The sequence below is a fragment of the Meriones unguiculatus genome, chromosome 14 (genome assembly GCF_030254825.1).
Source record: "Meriones unguiculatus strain TT.TT164.6M chromosome 14, Bangor_MerUng_6.1, whole genome shotgun sequence".
Taxonomy (NCBI): Eukaryota; Metazoa; Chordata; class Mammalia; order Rodentia; family Muridae; genus Meriones; species Meriones unguiculatus.
In genome coordinates, this window is record NC_083361.1 from 2,160,922 (window position 1) to 2,185,415 (window position 24,494).

The 24,494-nt window shown below is 41.4% G+C and overlaps 1 pseudogene; it reads left to right on the forward strand.

Annotated features, from left to right (window-relative positions):
- Positions 1 to 93: 93 nt before the first annotated feature.
- Positions 94 to 22,645, forward strand: LOC110541304 (cytochrome P450 2B1-like; annotated as a pseudogene).
- Positions 22,646 to 24,494: the final 1,849 nt, after the last annotated feature.

The window sequence follows — 24,494 nt, forward strand, 5'->3', positions numbered from 1 at the left end:
AGGTGAAGTTGCACAGCTGAGTGGAAAAGTAAGTTCAGCAGAAATGGTCCTTCTTGAGAGTGCAGTAAAGTCAATTTTGGTTAGACTAGGACCATGGTTCCCAGTGTCCTGATTCTTCTTGCTCTCCCTGGGAGCTTCTTGCTACTTCTGCTTAGGGGGCTCTCAGAGGCCTGTGGCCATCTTCTACCAGGACCCCATCCCTTGCCTCTCTTGGAGAACCTTCTGCAAATGGACAGAGAAACCCAGCTCAAATCGTTCATTCAGGTGAGGCCTATATGGGGAACTAGTGTGGGGTTTTCCCTACTTTTGACTTTGAAGATCACTCAGAAGAAAGAGTAAGGCCTCCTCCCAAGCTGTAGGTTCAGGTGGGAAGATTGCTGAGTGTCAGGTAAGATGCTGACTTGTGATGGATGGTGCTCAGAATGGCAGGCAAGTCTTCCTCTGTTGGAATTGTGTGGGGCATTGTGCTCAGAGTGGGAAAGGTGTTGAGGTGTTGAGGTGTAATCGTGGTGATTTCACTCCTTGAGGCTTGTTCAGTCCAGAAGAGGAAGTAAAATATAATAGGCATCAACAAGTAATGTTTGCTTTTGCCAAAGAAGTTTATCCTGATGTGTTCCAGGACAAAGGGAGGAGAGGTGAAACAGGTAGATAGGTAGGTATGACTAATCATCTATAAACTCAATGCACCATCCAAGCAGCTGATCCTGGCACCATCTTTCCAGTCTCCACAAGTGGGATTTCATGTTTAACTAACACTTGTTTGTTAATCAGTAACATTCATGACCCTATTTTCCATTAAGAGAAGTGATATAGTGGCAGAAATCTCAGTCTCCTGCTACCCCTTAGTTTTTAATTGATCACACACCTAGGTCAATTGTGTATTTATTTTTTAATTAGTTTTTCAGACAAGGCCACTCTGCTTTTTCCAGGCTAAATGTCCACCTGACATAACATTTCCTGTGCTGGGATGACAGATGTATGGCACATCTGGCCAAAAGTGTTTCAAAAATATGCTTTTTATATGGTGGAAATGTCAAGTTAACATCCTATTTGCCATTATTTTTATTCTTTGAAAATCTAATTCCTTACTTTCTCAATCTCATCTCCCCCATTTTCTGTGAAGCTCCTCCACACTTGGAGGTAATTATTGTTGGTTGAATGAGTTATGGATGAGGGTACTATTTTCTGGAACACAAACAACTTATGAACAGGCACTACACTGAGGAAAGTGGGACCTCAGAACTCTAATTGCCCAGAGACTCACAATGATGGCTGGTGCCATCATGCCATGGTAGCATGATATGTTGCATCTTTTTCATGTACGGACAGTCAATTTTATAAGAAAAGAAGGTTTCCAGGGGTTAGACAATGGGCAGTGGGCAGGAAATTACTACCAACTATAGGATGTTTCAAACAATTGATGAAATCCATGATCCACAGTACGTGACAATTTCAGACAGCTAAGCTGCAGTTAGTAGGGAGCTGAGAGTCTGGTTACAGATATATAAATAAACTCATAAAATTTATTAGGCATTCACAATGGAGAGTAGATAATGTATTATGCTGGGTATGAGGTTTTGCTTATGTTCATGCAGGAGAAGAGAAATTATGGGTTCCTTCAAAAGTAATAAAAATCAGATATGACAGAGGAAGGCCACCTGAAGACCTTGACCACTCACAGGAAGAGAGAAATCAAGAAGATCAAACAGAACAGGCAACATAAGTTGATAATCCTTTTACATAAACAAATGTGAAACTGACTGAGACATAAAAAATGTCTCCAGCCAGAACTCCAACAATTCTTGGTCAATAAATCTTTGACTATAATATCTTTTTAATTAGCATAGATTAAAGTGGCTTACAGTTTAGTGTCATCCTGCACATCTCATACATTTATAATTTTAGAACTCTATAATGCTTGTGAGAAATTATATGTTTGCAGAACAAAAGGACTGGACACTGGAGATGCTGGATTAAACCTGACAGGATTCATTCTTCAGCATGCTGAGAAAGTGACTTCTGTTCCAGCATCTTGAATGTTCCAGCATTCTGCTTGTTCCTGCATCGACTGCTTCAATTACTGTTTCTTATCAAAGCCTGCTCCTAAGAGATCTTTGAAGAAAGCTACTAATGGTAATTGGTCCAGCATTTTAGACTGTTTCAAACAGGACATTTATTAAGCCTGAAATTTCTCAACATTCAGACTGGACCACAAATGTTATTGCTTGCTTAATTAACCAAATTTTCCCAATTTTCTTTGGGCCCCCAACAGGATTTCTGCATGTCCAAAATCCATGAGAGAAATCCATGAGAACAATGTCCAATTTTCCTTTAAGGGGTTGGGTATGTTTTTGGTTGTTTTCTATGGCTACGGATTTTTATTGTCATTGGGAGATGTTTATAAATTATTAATGATCTTATTCAGAGTGAATCAAGGTTAGACTGAGGGATTTTTTTCTCTTTTCTTTTTTCTACCATTCTTTCTTAGATAAGGAGAAAAGGGCTTAAAAAGAAATAAAGGAGTATTCAGGAATATCTTATAGGAATAAGACAAAAGGTAGATTGTTGAATCTACTCATCTTAGGGTTTTATTTGTTATTCTTAAATAAGGTTAATTTTAACTGCAGTATAGGATTTTGTACATTGATGCAAAAATAAGACTATTTTTGATACATTGGTATAAGCTTCAGTATATTGATACAAATTCAAGGTTACTTCCAATACTTTAAACTGGTATTAAAAACTGGTTTGGGTATTAGGTAATGCAAGTTAATGGCTAGTTAATCAACTCATAGTCATGTCAGACACTAGTCTAATTTATCACAGGAATATACATTCTAGGTTTAACAGATAGATATGATTTTGTGGACAGATCAATTACACAAAGATAGTCTTCAAAAACTTCAGAGACCTACAGAATGTGGCATTTAAAATGTTTTTATTATTTTAAAGATTCTTTGACAACTAGACAGGTCATCTCCTCGTAGCACCCTGCCTACCTCAAAGAAGATGATGAGAATCGAAGAACCTCCGTATGGAGATGGCTTCAAATGTGGCAAATTAGCCACTCAGGTAAAGAAAATACTCTCGCTTCATGACAGACAAATTCTGCCAAAAATGGGCAAGCTTAAATGCAGGACAAGTCGACTGCCAAACTCTGCCAAGACAGGGTAAACAAATAGTTTAAATAGTTCCTGCTTCACATTTATGTCTGTCAAATATTCTGAGCCAGAAGGATGAAGATAATGCTCCAACATTATAAAGAGTTAGGTGTGACTGTTCAGGCAGCAAACTGTCTCTGTCAATTTTAATTTTTGGAAGTTGCTAACATGCACTTCCTATTTACTCTAATAACTAATTTTATTCCTTCTCAAGTCTCTGATGAGGCTGAAGACCAAATCATTATAGTGCCACATTTAAGCTTAAGTTGTTTAGAAGTTAAGAAATGCTTTCTTATAGGTAATAACAAGAAGGGTAAAAGTTAATTTAAGTATAGAACTCTAAATTTGTCAAGATAGATAAGATAATCAGACACTTTCTCTTAAGTTGCTAAATACACACAGACTGGACATTGCACATGTAGATTTTACCTAACAGTTTTCATAATTTCATAATTATTATTGTATTGAAAGAAAAGGAGCCTTTTATTGGACTTAAAGGGCGAAATGTTGGTATAATGTTCTTTTGGAATGCATACGCCTTAGCCTTGTTCATTCAAATGCTGATTTCTCCCTCCCACTCTGTGGTTTCAATCCGGACATTGCATTGTGATACTTATTCTAAGCATCATCTGTCTCAACTTTGTGTACACATGTGAAAATAAAACAATCAGCCACAATATTGAGCAATGGAGAGGAAGGAGTAGGCGGGAGAGGGGAGGAACCAGAGGACAGGAAGGAGTGGGAGGAGAGGAGAAGAGAGGCAGAAGCTGGGAGAGCAGATGCTGAAGGAGAGATCTTGGAATGTTGTGGAAGATGAACCAGACCTAAGATTTCACAAAAAAAGCAAATATAATGGGTAAAATCTAAATGTTAGGAAACTATGAGGGCTTGGAGTTTTAGGATGGAGTAACTACTGCCGAGCATTTTGTTCTAGGTTAACGAAATAAACCCTGTCTCTGTGTGGTGATTTGGGTATACAGCTGGTTTAGGATTAACAGCAACATTACTAAAAGGTATGTTGGTATATTGTTTTTTTTTTTTTTAATGTATACACCTTACCCTTGTTCATTCAAATACTAATTTCTCACCCACCCCACCCCCAACTGTCTGTTTTCAATCCTGATATTGCATTGTGATACTCATTCTAAGCATCCTGTCTCAACTCTTGTGTAAACAGGACAAAAATAAAGCAACTAGACACAATGTTGAGCAGGGAGAAGCTAGAGGACAGGAAAGAGGGGAGGAGCTAGAAGGCAGGAGATGAGTGGGAGGAGAAGGGGCAAGAGAGGAGCTGGGAGAGCAGAACTGGAGGAGAGATCTTGGAGGACGTGGAGCATGAATCAGACCTAAGATTTCACAAAAAGCAAGTATAATGTGGGAAATCTAAATGTTAGGAAACTGAGGGCTTGGAGGTTTAGGAGGGAGTAAATATTGCCCAGCCTTGTGTTGTAGGTTAACTAAAAACCCAGTCTCTGTGTGGTGATTTGGTTATACAGCTGCTGAGGATTAACAGCAGGTTTATTAGAAGATAAACCAATAGTAAATATTAATAACCACCTACCACAAAGGTAGATCAATAGTAAGTATCAATCAACAACATAACATAGGCAAATTACTTCCTTATCTGGTTTATATTGGATGTAAGCAAAGCAACAGAAATTTTGAGATTGCTTGAGAATTCATACAGATTTAAGAGACAAGACTTGAACAGAACCATAAAGACTTTCTAGAATGATGACAAGTATGAAAAAAAAGCCATTCAAGAGCAACAATTGGTGCTATGTCAAGAATGCACCCAGGTGCATGACAACATGGTGTGACAGGGGAGACAGCTGTTAAAATTTCAGGTCATGGGGATGAGCTGCTTTGTCTGAAGTCAAGAATGATAGGAAGTGAAGTGGTTCAAGTCAGCAGGCAGCAGAATGTATCCTGGTGTCTTTATCTGTTTTCTGTTGCTATCACAGAAGTCCAGAGTCTAAGTTATAAAGAAGTTAAAGGTTTGTCCATCTCATAATTATGGAGTTTGACAGTCTAAGATCAAGCAGTACAGTTTTTTTAAACAGGTTCTGGTGAGGGCCCCTTGTGTCACAGCACAGTAGAGGAAAGGAAAATCTGTCACATGCAGAACAAGCTAACCATGCAGGGTGGCCTCATTTTGTAGTCAATTCTCCAAGATTGCAGCCTTCCTGAAAGGTCACTATTAAGCTCTTATGTGGATCAGCCCTGAAGACCCAATGCTTCTCTCTAAGCTTCAGCACTAAAAGGTTCTACCACCTCTCAACACAACCACTTTGGGCAAGCCTCCATCATGGGAACCCTCAGAGGACACTTAAACCATGTTCAAGGCAAAGCACATGGAACAGGCCAGAAGGAAAGGGCAGCTGGTCCAGATAAAGAGGGCTCTGGTTTCCAAGAGGTGATATCCCATGTTGAGCCCCAGGAGTGTTGTGGATCAGCCTGGAGCCTGACTCAGTCACAGCTGCTGAAGGCCATGAGTTTCAGGTCAGTTTCAAACCCATGTGTTGCTGTACCTGAGGTTGCTGAAAAATCCTCTGGCATGTGTTCTGGAAGCTTCCATGGTGGCTCAAGAAGCTGAGGTCTACTATTTTCGCCAACTGTGTTGTTCTTAGATGGTTGTGTGGGCCTTCATCATGCTGTGTCTGTTACAAAGTTTGAGGACTTAATGATGACATTCTTTTGGCCAGTGGCAGAGAAACAAATGCAAACTGGAGCCCCACTTGCCAGTATTGGGACTAAAGGTCACCACATTCTACAGTTTCATAATAACATTTTAATTTGTTAAATAAATAAATTCTGTTGCAATGCTATTATAAGGAGGAGGAATTATTTCAGTATCATTTGAAAAATATGGTGGAGCATCGCACCCTGTTTATTCCTTCCTAGGAGTTAACTCAGGCTTCATGCATGCCAGACAAGCAACCTGCTAACTGAACACATCCTCAACCCCTAGAATAGAATGTATTCATCTATAGAATGTATTCCCCTAGCTTCTTGTTCTCCTCTGTTCTTCTTCTTCCTCTTGGCCATCACTATAGAATCCTTTCTTCTGAGATCTGCCCCCCAAATGGATTAACATATCTCACAAATGGATTAACAAACCCACCAGAGTGGATTTGCTCTCAAAGTCAGCTCCCCTTCTCCTCAGATGCATTCTTTGTTGCCCTTTCTCTTGACACAGATGGCATAAAAAGAATGTCCTTCTAGATGCATGCCATAATGTCCTCAAAATCCCAGGTTTGAAAAAGCATAAGAAACAAAGCTGTGTTCACATAAATTGTCCCTTCTCAGGCAATTTGGAAAGGAAACTGAGATAGGAAATGGCATGTGGAAGGGTCACATGCCCAGGTTCACTGATAGTGAGAGGGAGGCTGAGATCCAGTATTCCGGTCTGGAGGCCTTGAGTCTTGGAAATGCTCCTGGGATAAAGCTGCATAATGGCATAGATATCACTAAATATTTTCAGACTTTGGTTAAAAGGCAGGTCAGTTCTTTTGTCAATAGGCATGTAGAAACTGACACAAACCTTTGAGCATCTGCCCCGTGTAGTGCCACACAAAGTAATCCCAGCATGTGGGAGGTGGAGACAGGAGGGTATAGAGTTCAAGGTCTTCTTCTTTTTTTTTTTTTTTCCTACATATAGAACTTGAGATCCTAGAGTACAAGAGATTCTGTCTAAAAAACTTACAGAATTGTTTTCAGAACTTACAGCCTTCTTCCAGGTCTTTTATGGCCATCTAGTCACCCTGGATCCCACGTGTGTTTTGACAGCTTACAGAGAATGGACAAACGTGCATGTCCTGACGATGGGGAGGAGGGTTGGCACCAGTATTTCTCTATCTTTTCAAAGTCAGAGGCATGTGAGATTGTGCCTAGGTTTCAAGTCTTCTTGAGCATTGCTTTTCTCTTCTGGTGACAAGGATGCATGCTCCTAAGGGTGTGGCAATTTATGTTTATTAAATGATTCAAAAATTCTTGATGTTTGATTCAAAATTTCTTCATTCAAAAATTCACTTATTCACCAACTCAGTGATCATTTATTTGGCTCCTGTGTCTTGGAGATCATTCTAGATGTGACATCTCAGAGGCATATGAAGTGTCCATGCCAGTGGAACATTGCCCTAGGTGTGACAGATAGACACAAGCAGATTGAAAAGAGTGGTGAATAAAACAAAGCAGTGTGATATCTTAGAAAGTGGTGGGAGTTGGGGACAGAGTGTCTTGGTTTGTTTGTAAACAAAGACTCTGAGAGATTTAGGGGCTGTTAGCAGAGAGATACAGTGTAGTTGACAGAACCTTAAGAACAACAGTGTTGGGGGCTGGAGAGATGGCTCAGAGGATAAGAACACTGATTGCTCTTCCCAAAGGTCCTGAGTTCAATTCCCAGCAACCACATGGTGGCTCACAACCATCTAAACATGAAATCTGGTTCCCTCTTCTGGTGTAATAAATAAATAAATAATCTTTAAAAAAAAGAACAACAGTGTTAGGGAACAACATGGGCCTCTCTTCAGTGAGGAACAAGAGAGGAATAGAGAAGCAGGAAGACTGATGGGATTAGATCAGGGAGGGATGTGTGGATACTGGTGGAGAATTTGACCTTATTTTCAGCAACATGAGTACACTTCAGAGCTTGGGGAATTTTAAGGGTATTAAATAATACATGTTTCAATCAATACTCTGATTTGAGTTGTGGTGAAAGTATTTTTACAGATGTAAGAACAAAAGGATGGAAAGGGCAGTGCATACCATTTTACAGTCACCTTAACTATACCTTTTAAAGCATGTTTATTTATGAGACTGTGTGTGACTATATTTCTAATTGTGTGCACACACTCACTCATGGGGCAGAGTCCAAAGGAAGGCACTGGGTTTCCTCCACTATTTCTCTGCCTATCCTTTGAGGCAGAGTCTGTCTCTGAAGCTGAGTCTGGAAGTCAGCAAATCCCCGCAATACTTCTGTCTTCACCCCCAATATGTTAATCTGGGGCAATAGGCAATCATGACCCCCATAGTTTGTTATATTGGTGCTGAGATCCAAAGTCTGTTAGCGTGACAGTGCAGCAAGTTCTCTTAGCTGAAAAGCCCCAAGTATAACATTTTAAAATGGTCTGTATCATCCATCCGTCTATCTGTTATCCATCATCTATCTACCATCTTTCTATCTATTATCTATCATCTGACTATCATATATCTGACTATCATTTATCTATAAATATTATCTATCATCTATGTATCTATATCAATCAGTCAATAATCTCTCACCTATCATCCATTGGTTATCTATCTATCTATCTATCTATCTATCTATCTATCTATCCATTATCTATGTGGCATCTGTCATCTACATGTGTATCCATTATGTATGTATGTATGTATGTATGCATTTTAGTGTGTATGTATGTGTCTATCATATAAACGTCATCATTCTCTCTCTGTGTGTAAGACCATATTATATATACCTGGTACCAAAGAAGTAAAAAAAAAAAACACATCACATCCCATGAAGCTGGTATTACAGGCAGTGGTTAGCCATTTAACATGAAAGGCAGGACTAAACTCATGTCCTCTCCAATACCAGCAGTGCTCCTAGCCACTGAGCTGCTTCTCTAGCCCCAACTTTATGTTTTGAGATAAGATGTTGTTGAAGTGGGTCATCACCCTAGAAGCACTGCTCAGTGGATTTTCATAATGAATACATTCTTATCATCCAGGTGAAGGTCAGTTAATATCAAGACCAGTCCCTGTCTAATCTTGTTGTAGGCACCACCTTCCCTCCATCGGAGGTACCTGTGCTTGAACTTTAGATGCAGCAGGTGTAAATAGAACTTGCTTTTGTGTTGACATTAAGTTGTTAAGTTTCATTTATATCATTGGATCCGTGTGGTTTTTTATTGCATTGTTGTATAAGTTTCAGTAGTGTGACCCCCGCTCAAAAGCATCAATACATCTAGATCAGACATGTGTAGAGTTTCTTTTGTTATTTTCAAAACATTATCCCCTAGACAACACCGGGCTGCATTGAAATCTAGACTTTGCTAAAACTTACAGAAGGGTGAGGATGGATTATTCACAAACATGCTCCAGTCTATTCAAGGGCCTTCAGCAACGGAGGGTTTTGATGTTTCTGAGACCAGTTCCATGCAACTACCTTGAGATGGTTGTGCTGCCAATTGTCAGTACTATAGTCATGATTCACACCCAGGGCCATCAGCGGGGATCATCACACCCCACCCCACCCCCAGGTAGCCCAGTGGGTGGGTCAGGGCCATGCTCTCTGACTGTGGTAGGAGGCATTGAACAGTTTGAACCTGGGTCACAGGAAGGATGGTTCTTGGGTGAGATGCCAAAAAGATCTGGCCAGACTGAAGGGTTTTGGCCTGATCAAAACGTGTATCAATATCCACATCTATACCTGGATCTGCTTTTTGAGATAGGGTTATATGTGGCCCAGGCTGGTCTCCAACTGGATGTATAGCCAAGGATGACTATTGATTCTCTGGCCTCTTCCTCCCCAGTGCCAGGATTATAAGCATGTGTTGGGCTCCTTCGCCCACTCTACAATACTGGTGTATTAATTTAGCATATCCAACCAATCAGTACAGACCCTGTGTTGAAATAACCCTTCAACTCTAGGTCCTCAGACTGGAAAGGGTAGCCAGGGGAGGACATGCCTATTTGCCAACCTGTATCTAATTGTACTAAGCATTTAACAACAACGTCTGTGCTGTAATAACCATGAATTTAATATCCTTACATTTGGCTTCATGAAAAATATGGAGATGTGATCACAGTGCACCTGGGACCAAGGCCTGTGGTCATGTTGTGCAGGAAAGAGGCCATTAGGGAAGCTCTGGTGAACCACGCTGAGGCTTTCTCTGGCTGGGGGACAGTTGCTGTAATTGAGCCAATTGTGAGAGGAATGGCAAGATATGGTACAGGGTGGAGTGGAGGATGTGGCCCAGGAAAATGAGTCTGAGGGGTGGATCCCAAGCTGTAGGGAAACTCAGGATTCTCTCAACTTTCAATATACCCCACCCATGCTTCCCCTTCTAGGGTTTGATCTTTGCCAATGGGGAACATTGGAAGACCCTGTGTGATTCTCTCTGACCACCATGAGGGACTTTGTGATGGGAAAGCGGAGTGTGAAGGAGCAGAAAAAGGAGGAAGCCCAGTGTCTGGTAGAGGAACTACAGAAATCTCAGGGTGAGTCTTGAAGAATTGGCATAAAGAAAAAAACATGAGACAAAGAAAGAGAAAGAAACACACAAGAGTAGAAAACACACACAACACACAGTGTGAAGAGTTTGAGATATGGACAGAGTGGGGGTGTAGGGAGAGAGAGAGAAGGAAGGGAAGAAAATGTGAACTCTATTGTGTCCAAAACAACTCAGAAATATGCGCTTACTATAGTGGTCACTTTATTCAGAAAAATCAATCTTTGAATTACTTTTATTTGTCAGGTGGGTATGATTGGTGCACACTTGTCATAGATCTCAGAAGTCTGAGGGAAGATGGTCATGAATTCAAGGCCAGTTCCTGCCCCTATTGTGAGGTCCTGTCTCAAAAAAGTGTGTGTGGCTGTAGGTGAGTTGTAGCATGTTTTCAGGACCATATTCAGTGAGCATGTGGATGTGTGGTTGTAATCTCAGCATCCAGAGGTGGAGGCAGGAGGCTGAGATTTTAAGGTCATCTTCTACTACATATAGAGTTCAAGACCACCTTGGTTTATAACCTTTGCTATGCTCCCCAAATACCAATGATCTCAGTCAGAGGCAAATGCCAGAGCTTAGGTAAATGAAAGCAAAGGAAGCAGGAAGAACTGCAGACAGGTTCTAATCAGGGACTGTGGTTTCTCTCTTGTGGTTGTCCTGATGAGCAGCAGTGAGCACAGACATGGATGGGGAGTTGGACATTGGTAGAATTCAGAGGCACTTCTGGGTGCTTCAATATTCTTTATAACAAGGGCATCTCAGGGACATGGACCTTTTTTTTGCAGCTCCCATTTCATTATACCAGGCATTTGCTATCTCTTATTAATATTTCTTAGAATAGCTGAGATGTTGATGCAGAGTATGGGCCGAAAGCCTGGAGAAGCATGTCATGACGTGATGGAGGGATTCAAAGTTGAGAAGCTACATGGCTGAGAGGGCAACCGACCAACCTCAGGGAAGGATCTGCAAGGGAATCAGAGACTATAGACACCATCCCCAGGGAGAGGGTCAACAGGGGCCCAATATAGTTGCACCTACAACTACCCCCAGCTACCAGGGTCCATGGCTGAACTTGACATGCAAAGACAGAAGACACCAGATGCTGGTGGCTTCTGGGACACCACAGGGCCCAGAAATTGGAGAAGGGTTGTAGGAAGACTGGCAGATGAGAGTGGAAGGTTCAGGGCTTGAAAATCCACAAAAGCAATCCCTGAGTTGTTCTCTTTACCATTCCTGCCAGTAGGAGTTAACTGTCAGCTCAGTCAGAATGGTAAAGGCTTGAGGATGCAGGCTAAAGACTAACTACACAGACTCTACCTCTGGGTTCCGGAATCCTAGTCCCAGCCATGATTGGTTGAGTTCCTTTAGTGAAGTTAGCCTAACTGTCTCTTTATATGAAAAGCATCACATCTTCTGTGTAGTCTGAAGGGAAGTTGAAGTAAGTGCTACACGCATCACTAAGTATGGGGCCTAGCACATCATGCGTGCAAATGGGGTAGTTGGTGTTTGGATAGTGAGTGAATGGGGAAGCCTCACGGGGATGGGGCTCAAGCTAGGCGTTTCCCAGCACTTTGGCATCATGTCTCTTATTCTGTACCCTCATCCCCAGGAACCTTTCTGGACCCCACCTTCCTCTTCCAGTGCATCACAGCCAACATCATCTGCTCTATTGTCTTTGGAGAGCACTTTGACTACAAAGAGAACCCTGTCCTGCACCCGCTGGACCTGTTGTATCAGACCTTTGCACTTGCAAGCTCATTCTCCAGCCAGGTCAGTGGATGGGAAGAGATGAGAATCTAGGACAGAGTATAAACAAGAGAGTGCTTTGTGGATGAAGAAGGGAGTGTCTTTGGGTTTGAAGATAGGCTGAGACAACATGGAGAGGGAAAAGAGCTGAGACCAGGAGGGAGGAAGGGATTATTAACATGATGGAGAGACCTGAATAAAGAAATACAGAGCCATCCACGCACATACAACAATGAAGAGGGTGATGCAGCTTAGCTCAGAGGGTAGAATCCTTGGTTTTTATGCACGAGGCCCAGCATTGTATATCCTGTGTGTGATGGTACCCAGAACATGCAATCCAGCACATGGAGGCAGACACAAGAGGAATTCAGAGTGATCTTTGGTTACATATTGAGTTTGAGGCCAGTCTGGCATACATGAGACCCTGTGTCCACAAACCCAAACCCCAGAAATTAAAACAAACAAAGACAATTCAGCAATGAGGATTGGAAGAGAGAACAGAGCAGAGGAAAGGAGAGATACAGAGAATTCATGACAAAGGTTAGAGACACATTTAGAGATACAGTTCCAAAGCTTGCATGTGTATAGTGTACATATATGAGGGTTGTGTGTGTGTGTGTGTGTGTGTGTGTGTCTGTGAGTGTGTCTGTTTTGTGTGTTTCTTCATGAAATATGGGGACCTAGTGAAAGGGAGGGTGGTCCCCTCAGATTTGGTACAGGACACACCCAGACAACAAGTTCTGGGCACAAAGGATATTTATTACCTAGGAGGGGCAAGCAGGAGGGGAGACTGCAAAGGCAAACAGCAAGTAGCAGCAGCAGCATCAATAGAAGCAACAAGTAGCCAGCAAGGAAAGAAGGAAGTGTTTCTGCATAAGTGGGTTTTTAAAGGAGAAAGGGTGGAGTCTGTGCTAGGGTGAGTTGGTAAATCTTCATTGGACATGTTACCCATGTAATGATTTTTAATTGTTGGAATTTGGTGTTTTGTTTCAAAAATGAGTCAGTGGTCAAATAAGGGAATAGGTCTTCTGGACTAGTTTTAGGAATATAATCTAATGTCTTAACATGTGGGAGAAGGGTAAAAGGCAAAACTTGTTGGTTTCATGTTGGCATTCTCTGGCCTGTATTTGCCATGCTTGGGCCTGTTAAAGCCCTTCATTCCCACCTTTTTATTTTATAATTGGGTCACTGGGTATCAGGAAAGTGGGTGTCACTCTCTGTGGTTACTTCCTGCTGATACTGGGGCTTCATTGTTAGGGACCTAAGTAGGCAGGACTTTTGGTCAACGTCATGAGAAACAGGCTGTTTTATTTGTTGTCCAGGCTCTGCAGGGCCATCTGAGGCTAGGAAAGTGCAGGGAACATTGGAGCAGTCTGTGAGGCTAGACCATGTTATATATGTGAGGATTATCATTGTTTGTAATATCATTGTTTGAAATCCATGTTGTAGAACAGGCAGTAGATTCATGTGTATGAGTCAATAGTAAACATTTGGTGACCCAAATGAAAGCATACAGACAAGGAAAGAAAGCTGAAGCACAACTTTTTATATACCTCCAATTACTTTCTCAGACACATAAAGTACTTTCTCAGATACTCACAACTCAATTAAACTTTTATATCCCCAGACCTTAAAACACTTTCTTATAACTTTCACACCTTATTTAAGCTTCTATATACTTGGACCATTACAATGTGTATTTCCATACCTTAAAACATTTTCTTGACTCTCAGAACTTCAGACTCGTAGAACTTGGTGAGTGGGAAAAATTGGGGTTTGTATAGTACAGGTAGATTTAGCTTAATGATTACATTGTAGATTTGGGTTCAGTTTTACACAAACATTTTATCAGCTGGGGTGACAATAAGATGGGTTGGGAGAAAAGAGAGACTTAGGATTTAGTATTAGAGTGAAATATTTGATGTTAATAGCAAATAATGGCCTGTATTAAATGAGGGTCATGTTTGTTGTTATGCGTGCCATGTTGTAGGGTAGCTGGGAAGGACATGGGATGAGTTGTAAGAGATGAGAAGGCCACTGGCATCCTGCTATGTCAAAACTCAATTATTGTCTTTGGCCTGCCATGTCAGTGAAATTATTGTCTTTCGAGGTAAGAAATTTAAGTTGTGTGTGTGTGTGTGTGGGGTGTTGTAAGAGAAGTTTGGAGGGATAGAATCCAAGATGATGGAAGGGACTGGAGTCCTCTGTAAGCTAGAAGTTGAGACACAGACAGACAGACAGACAGACAGAGACAGAAAGAATAGTGAAAATAGAATGCAAGGGGAAAATTTTTTTATAAGAAGATGAGATGGGCCCATTGTTTACCATTCCACAAAGGTCTGTTGGGGGCCCAAGGAACATTCAGCTTATTGTCCTCTCCATCAACTCCTGATCTGCTTGACCCACCTGGGCCACAGGCAGCAGAGTCAGCAGAGGGGAGCTGTACATGGGCCCAAACCCCATTGCCATCCTTAGCATGCCTATTAGGGTCCTGAGCAGCATTCAGCTTAGTGCCCTCTGAACTTGACTTCTAACCTTCCTGATCCATCTGGAACACCACAAGCAGAGCCAGCTGAGGGACACAGCCAGAAGAGCCAGCAGAGGGACACAACCAGCAGAGCTAGCAGAGGGAAGCAACCAGAAGAACCAGCAGTAGGGAGCTGTACTTGGGCCCATCTCCCGGAGTTTGCCATCCCAAGGAGACCTGCGGTGGGCCCCTGAGCAACATTCAACTTAGAGCTCTCTGTACTTGACTCCTGACCTGCCTGAACCACCTGAGACTCAACCAGCAGAGGGCTCCAGCTCCCATCATCTGCCATCCCAAGGAGGCTTCTGGAGCATCCAAGCAGCAGTCAGTTTCAAGTGCTCTTCACCTACTCTCTATCTTCCTGACCCACCTGGGGCACAGGTTTCAGAGCCACCAGAGTCACCACTGCTAGCAGAGAGGCACACCCCAGCATAGCCAGCAGAGGTCTTTGGGACCCTAGAAACATTGAGGTTTATCTGAGGCACAGCTACCAGAGCTAACACTAAGGCCAGCCAGATGGCTAAAGGCCAACATAAGAACACAATCAACAAAGGCCAGGGCAATACGGCACAACCAGAGCCCAGCTATCCTACCACAGCAAGCCCTGGATATTCTTATACTGCTGAAGCTCAAGAGGATGACCTTAAATATAACCTTATAAAGATGATAGAGGATGTTGAAGAGGAAATGAATAAATCCCTTAAGAAAATGCAGGAAAACACAATTAAACAGGTGAAGGAAATCAATGAAACTGTTCAAGACCTGAAAATAGAAGTAATAACAATAAAGAAAAAAAAACAGACCAAGGAAATCCTGGATATGGAAAACTAGGTGACAAAACTACAGAGGAAAGCACCACCAACAGAATACAAAGGGATGGAGGAAGGAACCTAAGCATAGAAGACACAATTGAAGAACTATACATTTGTCAAAGATCATATTAAATCCAAACTATTCCTGACACAAAACATCCAGAGATTAAGGACACTATGAAAAGACAAAGGAAAGAATAATAGGAATAGAAGAAAGAGAAGATTCTCCTGACGTCAAGGCCAAGAAAATAGCTTTAATAAAATCATAGAAGAAATGTTCCCAACCTAGAAAAGAGAAAAGGTGCCTATAAATATACAACTGTCCTATAGAACACCAAATATATTAGACAAGAAAAATCCTCCTGCCACTTAATAATCAGAATACTAAATGCATAGAAGTAAAAACATTAAAAGCTGGAAGGGGGAAAAGCCAAGGAACAAATGAAGGCAGGCCTATCTGAATCATACCTCACTTCTCAACAGAGACTATAAAAGTTAGAAGGGCCTGCACAGATGCCATAAGAGATCAGAGATGTCATCCCAGACTATTATATACAGCAAAACTTTCAATCACCATAGATAAAGAAAACAAGATATTCCAAGACAAAACCAAATTCAAACAATATCTATCCACAAATCCAGCCTTACAGAAAATACTAGAGGCAAAACTCCAACCCAAAGAGGTTAACTACACCCAAGATAACAGAGGAAATAAATAATTCCACAGCAACAAACAAACAAAAATAAAGGAAAGGGAAGCATACACAAACATACACACCAATACCACCAAAATCAAAATAACAGGAATTAACAATAATTGGTCATTGATATCTCTCAACATCAATGGACTCAATTTTTTAATCAAAAGACACAGGCTAACAGAATGAATGTGGAATCAGGATCCATCACTCTGCAGCATTCAAAAAACACACCTCAGCAACAAAGGTAGACATTATTTCAGAGTAAAGGGCTGGAAAAAGGTTTTCTAAGGAAATAGACCCAAGAAGCAAGCTGCACTGGTCATTGTAATAACTAATAAAATAGACTTTCAACCAAAATTAATCAAAAGAGATGTGGATGGACACTTCATACTCATCAAAGGAAAAGCGTACCAAGATGACATCTCGATTCTGAGTATATATGCCCCAAATGCAAAGGCACCTCTATTTGTAAAAGAAACATTACTAAAGCTTAAATCACACATCGAAAGCCACACATTAATAGTAGGAGACTTCAATACCCCTGTCTCACCAATGGACAGACCGTTGAGACAAAAACTAAATGGATAAGTAATGAAACTAACTGATATTATCAATCAAATGGACTCACATTCCATCCAAACACAAAAGAATACACTGTCTGCTCAGAACCTCACAGAACCTTCTCCAAAATTGACCACACAGTTGGTCACAAAGCAAACCTCAACAGATACAAGAAAATTGAAATAACACCTTGTATTTCAACAGACCACTATGGATTAATGCCACGAGCCAAAGCTATTTACTGAAGCCAAAGCCAAATAGTGAGCCAAAGCTATTCAGTGGAAACAAAGCTATTTACTGAAATCAAAGCCAAATTGTGAGGAAAGGTCATTTAGTGGAGACCTAAAGCTATTTAGTGAAAGAGTTATCTAGGATCCTAAATCATGGGTGATAGATTTGTGAGGACATCCGTCTGTTAGTTTTAGAGCATCCGTGAGATAGCTTAAGAAAACATCCTCATGGTATCTTGCAGGTACAAAATTCAAGCCATGAAAGCACTCTTGCTATCTCCTGCAGCAATAATTAAGCCTTCCCCCTGTCCTGCCTTCTCCCTATATAAGTTGGGTAAAAATTTCTAATAAATTAGGTTTCTATCAGACAAACAGACTTGGCCTCCTTCTTCATGTCTCTTTGTCCCACTATCCTTTTCATCTCCCATATAGGACTCCATTGAACTCCTGCAGGTCGGGACAGATTAAAGCTGGAGCTCAATAACAACAGAAACAACAGAAAGCCTACAGACTCATAGAAATTGAACAACTGTCTACCCAATGGCCACTGGTTTAGGGAGGAAGCAAAGGAAGAAATTAAAAACTTTCTAGAATTCAATGAAAATGAAGGTACAACATGCCCAAACTTATGGGACACAATGAAAGCAGTGCTCAAAAGAAAGTTCATGACACTGTCTTTTTAATGGAATTGGAGAGATCTCATACTAGCAATTTAAAAGCACCCCTGAAAGTTCTAGAAGAAAAGAATCAAATGCACCCAAGAGGAGTATATGGCAGGAAATAAACTCAGGGCTGAAATCAATAGAGACAAAGAGTACAATAGAAAGAATAAACAAAACCAAGAGCTGGTTCTCTGAGAAAATCAACAGGACAGACAAACCTTTAGCCAAACTAACCAAAAGACAGAGAGTCAGTATCCAAATTATGAAAATCAGAAATGAAAAGGGAGACATAACAAAATCCAAAGATACATTAGGTCTTACTTTAAAAACTTGTACTCCATATCATTCTAAAATCTAAATGAAATGGGTGATTTTCTTGATTGGTATCACCTACCAACTTTAAATCAAGATCAGCTAAACAATATAAATAAACCTATAACCCTTAAGAAAATAGAAACAGTCATCATAATCCTCCCAACAGCAACAACAAAAGCCCCAGAACAGACGCTGTCAAAGCACAATTGTACCAGACTTTCAAAGAAAGCTAAAACCAATCAATACTCCTCAAACTAGTCCACAAAATTTTGATTGTTGTACCTTGGTGTTTAGTCTCAAGAATGTGTGAGTAGGACTGGAGAGATAGCTCAGAGGTTAAGAGCACTGGCTGCTCTTCTAAAGGTCCTGAGTTCAATTCCCAGCAACCAAATGGTTGCTCACAACCATCTGTAATGAGATCTGGTGCTCTTTTCTGGTGTGCAGGTGTACATGCCGGCAGAACAATGCATACATAATAAATAAATAAGCAATCATTAAGAAAAGAATGAGTGAGTGCCAAATAAGGAGTTGACCTTGGGGAATAGCTTTAGAAAGATAATCTAATGGTTTAGCAATGGGGAGAAGGGTAAAAAGCAAAACCTCTCAGTGTCAGGTGTTGAGAATCCTTCTAGGAGCATGTGGTAGTTTGAATTAGATTGGACCCCATGGCCTAGTATATGTGTATACTTGGGCCCCAACTGAAGAGCTCTTTGGAAGTATTAGGAGTTGTCCTTGTTGGAGGAAGTGTGTTGCAAAGTGTGGCCTTTGAGGTTTCAGAAGTTCATGACAGGCCCAGTGTTCCCTCTTGTTCTTCCTGCTTACCTGATTTTCAGGATGTAAACTTTCAGTCCCATGCCTACCTGCCTGCTTGTGTGTTTCCTGCCATCCTGATAATGGAATAACCTCTGAAACCATAGGCAAATCCCAATTAAATGTTTTTTTTTTTTTTAAGAGTTGCCTTGGTCATGGTGTCTCTCATAGCATTAGACCAGTGACTAAGATGGAGCAGTATCTACTTCTTGAGACCTGATAGCTTCAGGTGACCCCTTGGGTCCTTCTTTCTTGCAGGTGTTTGAGCTCTTTGGCTTCCTGAAGTGCTTTCCTGGGACCCACAGACAAATCTGCAAAACTATGCACTAAATTCTTGACTATGTAGACCACAGTGTGGAGCAGCACAGGGCAACCTTGGACCTCAGTGCTCCATGAAACTTCATCAATACCTACCTTCTACCCATGGAGAAGTTAAGTCCTGCATTATTGAGAGAGGAGATGATGAAAGTGAAGGATGAGAGTGTGATCAGAGGAAAAGATGGGAGGGGGAATAGAGGATGATGGGATAGGTAGGAAACAGAGTGAAAGAGATACAGAAGCTTCTGGAAAATGAAGTAGAGAAAGAGAGGAGAAAACGAAATAGGGAAAGAGCATGGCTGGGGAAGTAGCACGTGAAAAGGGGCAAAAAGCAGAAAAGACCAGAGGAAGAGTGAGCCTGTGGGAGAAATCATGATAAATTACCCAAGAACGAAGTAGGGAGTAAAGAAGACAGAAGAAGCCCTATGCTTGGGCAGAGCTTGGGTAAGTGTTGAGGGAAGAATGGGAGGACCAGAAGAGGACCAAAAGTGAAAACTAAGCAAGACCTGCTGGGCTTAAAGAGACTGAGACATCAACTAAGGAGCTTACACTGTTGGGACCTAGGCTCCCTGCACATATGTGGCCGATGGGTCACTTGGTCTTCATGAGGGTCACCTGCTAATTGGAGGGAACTCCATTGCCTGCTTTTGGATCACTTCTCCTTGGCAGGGCTGCCTGTCCTGGCCTCAGAAAATGAAGATTTGCTCACTCCTGGATGTGACTTGATGTGATGGGGAGGGTTGATATGGGGAGAGGGAAAGGGAGAAGAGGGGACTGGGAGGATAGGAGGATGGAGACACTTTTAGGATGTAGAGTAAATAAACTTAAATAAAATAAAAATTAATTAAGAAAAAGACAGAAGAAAACAAGGTATATCATTGAAGGCTAAGAAATGCCAAGCTGTCCAGATAATGTGAGACACACAGACAGAAAGACAGTGACCAGAAATGCTTAGGCTTCACCCTGCAAGATTCTAGTCACCTCTGATCCTCCCTTCTCTCTCCATCTGGAACCAGGAGAAGTCTAACCAACATACGAAGTTCCACCACCAGAACCTCCTGATCTCTGTGCTCTCTCTCTTTGCTGGCACTGAGACCAGCAGCATGACACTCCTTTGGGGGCTGACCCATTTTTTCTGTTGTTTTTTCCAGTCACTTAATGGTTGATAGATGCATCCGTCCATCCTTCCTTCTTCCTTCTTTCCTTGTCTTTACATCCATCCATCCATCCTTCCCTCCCTCTATCCATCCTTCTTCCTTCATTCCTTCTGTCTTTATATCCATCCATTCACCCATTTCTCTGTCCTTCTATCTCTTCATAATTTACCCATTTCTTTCATGTACCCAGTGGTCTATTCAATCTATTTGTCTGCTTTCAATCCATCCAGCTATATGCCTGTTCACCCACACATATGGTCATCTGCCCATCTTCTCTCCATCCATAGATTACTAATCCTTGGTTCTTTCTTCTTTAATTCATCAAGGACATATATTTCATTCATTCATTTGGATTCATCATCTCCTGAGTTTTGCTCTTTGATCAGAGAGAGCTGAGTGAGCTTGTCATTGATTCATTTGTTCTTTCATAAAGGAAAATTTTCATTCCTTAACCCTTACAACTGGTCTTTGAATTCAACTTTCATGTGTCCACCCATTCCTCCATGTATCCATTTAATAACTGAGTACTTTATTTGTGATTTATTTATTATTCAGTGCACCTATCTGTTAATTTTTGTATTTATTGTTTTATTCAGTCACATATTTCTCTATCAAACCAACATTCACTTGATTATAGATTAGTTGTGTGCATTAATTTATTTGTTTATGCACCATTAACTGATTTATTAATTAGTTGATTAATATAATGAGTAATAAGTGAAAATTATAGATCCAGTTTTTAGTTAGCTTATTTCATTCACTCATTAATGTTTCCTTTTCTTAACTGGCTCATCCATTTCTTGGGTGACTTACACACTCACATTTTAAAAATGTACAAGCGAGTTGACTTTATTGTACACATGCCACAGCTCATTTGTACAAATGCGAGGACAACTTTGTGTGTTTGATTCTCTCTTTCCATCTGCACATGGGCTCTGGGTTTCAAAGTCAGGAAGACAGGCTTGCAAGTCAAGTGCATTTATTTACTGGATGAGGCATTTCATCAGCCAATGTATTCCTATTTTTGATTGCAATTAAACATAGATTAATTTACTTCCCTTTCATTCCTGAGATCATAGCTCCAGATTATGAGGCTGGACTTTAAATTTTGTTTTAATTAAATGTGCATTGGTGTTTTGTCTGCATCTATGTACGTGAAGGGGTCAGATCTTCTTTAAAGTGTGAGCTGCCATGTGGGTGCTGGGAATTGAACCTAGGTCCTCTGGAAGAGAAGCCAGTGCTCTTAACCATTGTACCATCTCTCAAGTCCTCTAGATTTTACAATTTTATTCTATGCAATGATGTGTGTGTATTTGTGTGTGTGTGTGACCTGTGCATACAGGAATACAAGTTATTACATTCTTGCCATTTCCTCACCCACCCTCACTCCAGATTGACAGTTGAATGGCCTTTGCTGTACATTTTTCCTTTCTCTCTGTTTACAAGCAAGGTGGGAGTGTGTTGAGAGAGACTCTATAGTGCTCTAAGTGCAGCTGGAGAGACGGGGCTGGAGAGGAGCACAGGTGTGCACAGCAGCTCGCATTGCTCTTTCTTGCTGTCTCCTCGCTACGTGCTCTTCCTGGGTCATTGCCTCCCAGAAAACAGGCCCATTGTGCATTGTCCCAGGAAAGGAGACATTGTCTATTGTCTCCTTTTCTGTGCAAAGAAAGTCCAAAAGGAGATCGATCAGGTGATCGGCTCACACCGCCTACCAACCCTTGACGACCGCATCAAAATGCCATACACCGAGGCAGTCATCCACGAGATTCAGAGATTTTCAGACATTATTCCACTTGGTCTGCCACACAAAGTCACCAAAGACACAGAGTTTCGAGGGTACCTGCTCCCCAAGGTGAGAGCAGCTGTGATTCCTCATCTCTACTTCATGAGTGTCCTGCATTCCCTTCAATCCTAGAAACAGACTGTTTGTGGCTTCCCAGATTTCCCTCTGTCTTATTGATTGATTGACTGTTTGCATATGGGGGTCTGGGTATGTTATCTCTGAATTTTGTAACTCCTCCTAGAACACTGAAGTGTACCCCATCCTGAGTTTAGCTCTCCGTGATCCACGGTACTTTGAACAGCCAGACACCTTCAATCCTGACCACTTCCTGGATGCCAATGGGGCACTGAAGAAAAATGAAGCTTTTCTGCCCTTCTCCACAGGTGAGACAGACCTGTGATTCCTTTTCTAGACACCAGAGGGCAGGCCCAGCCTCCAGGACACAAACAGAAATAGGTCTGTGTTTACTGAGTATTTCAGGTGCTTTTCCTGAACCATCCCATTCACTGTGCCTACAGCCCAATGAGGGGACTCTTGAAATAAAGGAGCAAAACCTGAGCAAATTCCTTTTCCGTTTTTCTTTTATAATTAGGAGGAAATATTTTTGAACAAGTGAAAACACGTCTTTAATTGTGATTAAATGCCTGGAAAAACAGAATCTTTACTGGGAACAAACTGAGCTCAGTGTAAAGACAGGTTTCTACCACTGCTCCAAAAATAAATAACAGATTCATAGAACAGATGAGAGCACAGAGTATTCCCTAGTCAGGAAGCTCAAGACGTCGTTAAGCCAACACAGTGGTTCCTGTGCAAAGTCCTAAAATGCTTCTTCACTTTAGAAGCTGTAATGACCTGAGTGATCCATCAATTCTTTTTAGTTGTACCAAATCCATTAATCATGTTACTTTTCCTCTTACACTTAGGTTTACGTTCTCTTTTTTCCCCTTTTATTTTTAATAGATTATTTTCTCACACCATATTTCCTGGTTATGCTTTCCCTCTCTCTACTCCTACCAGTTCCTGCTCACCTCCTCTCCCATCTGTCTCCCTCTCTGTTGCTCATTAGAAAAGAACAGGCTTCTAAGGGATAACAACAAGCCATAACAAAAGAAAATATAAGACAAAACTCACCACATCAAAGTTAGACAAAACAACCGAAGAAAAAGAGCTGAAGAGGAGGCATGATAATCAGAGACCCAGTCATTCACACACTCTGGAATCCCATAAAAATACCAAACTGAAAGCTGTAAAATATACACAGAAGACTTGATGCAGACCTGTGCTGGCCCTGTGCAAGCTGCTTCAGTCTGCGAGCTCCTGTGAGCTGTGATCAGGATGAGTTAGAGGCCTTGTTCTCCTGGTGTCCTCCACCCCCTCTGGCTGTTACACTCTTTCAGCCTCACCTTCCACAGAGTTCCCTGAGCTCTGAGGGGAGGGATTTGATGGAGACATCCCTTATATCTGAGTGTTCCAAGGTCTCTCTCCAGGTAACGTCTGGGTGTGGGTCTTGTTCCCATCTGCTGCAGGGAGATTCTTCTGTGATGAGGTCTGAATGAGGCAAAATCTATGAGTGTAGCAGAATATCTTTAAGGTTCATCTTACTTTTTTTTTTTTTTTTACCAGGACCATTTAGTTTTATCCTATGTCTCTGGAATATCTCTTCGCTGGCTCTTGATCACCCAAGCAGTGTCAGGTATGCAAACCAGACATTGGTGGCATAACCCCTGTGTCACCTTTGATTCCCTAGCACATTTTGCAGGCAGGACAGCCTTGTACAGCAAAGGTTTCATGGCTGGGTTGGTGTATACATTTCATTTTAGTAGCCTGCAGAATACCTTCCACATCAAAGGTACTCACTCCAACATGGTAGTTAAAGCTCTGTGTAGGTCCCAGCCTGACAACTCCATGCTCACTGAGTTGTGTGGGCGTTGCCTTCAGCAATGGGGCCTTGTTGTACTTTGTGGAACAATGTATTGCTTTGGCAACAACCTGGGTTTGGGAAGGGGATATTTCCATGGGACCCTTTTGGTTGACAGCTCAATTGGATGTAAATGGAAGACTCATTTAGTGACAAGAGATGGCCATTTTGGAATGTTTCTCCCTCATTATTTGGAGACTTCAATAGGATCGCCTTCATATACTTTAGGAAGTTTCCACTGCACTGGGTTCCCTACCACCCCTCAAATCTAGCTCTCTCTTGCCACATTTTATCCCTCAAACCCATCTCCCCTCCTCACTTGATCCTCCTATTCTTGTCTCCTCTACTGCCTAGTCCACCCATGCTGAGATGCATAACGTTATTTCGATTTTTTTATATGTTGAGAATTGCTTTGCGTGTGAGTACACTGTCAGTTTTGGAATAAGCTTCATCAAGTACAGAAGAGAAGACATATTCTTTCCGATTTGGGTGAAATGTTCTGTAAATCTCTGTTTGGTCCATTTGGTTTATAACATCTGTTAGCTCCAGCATTTCTGTTTA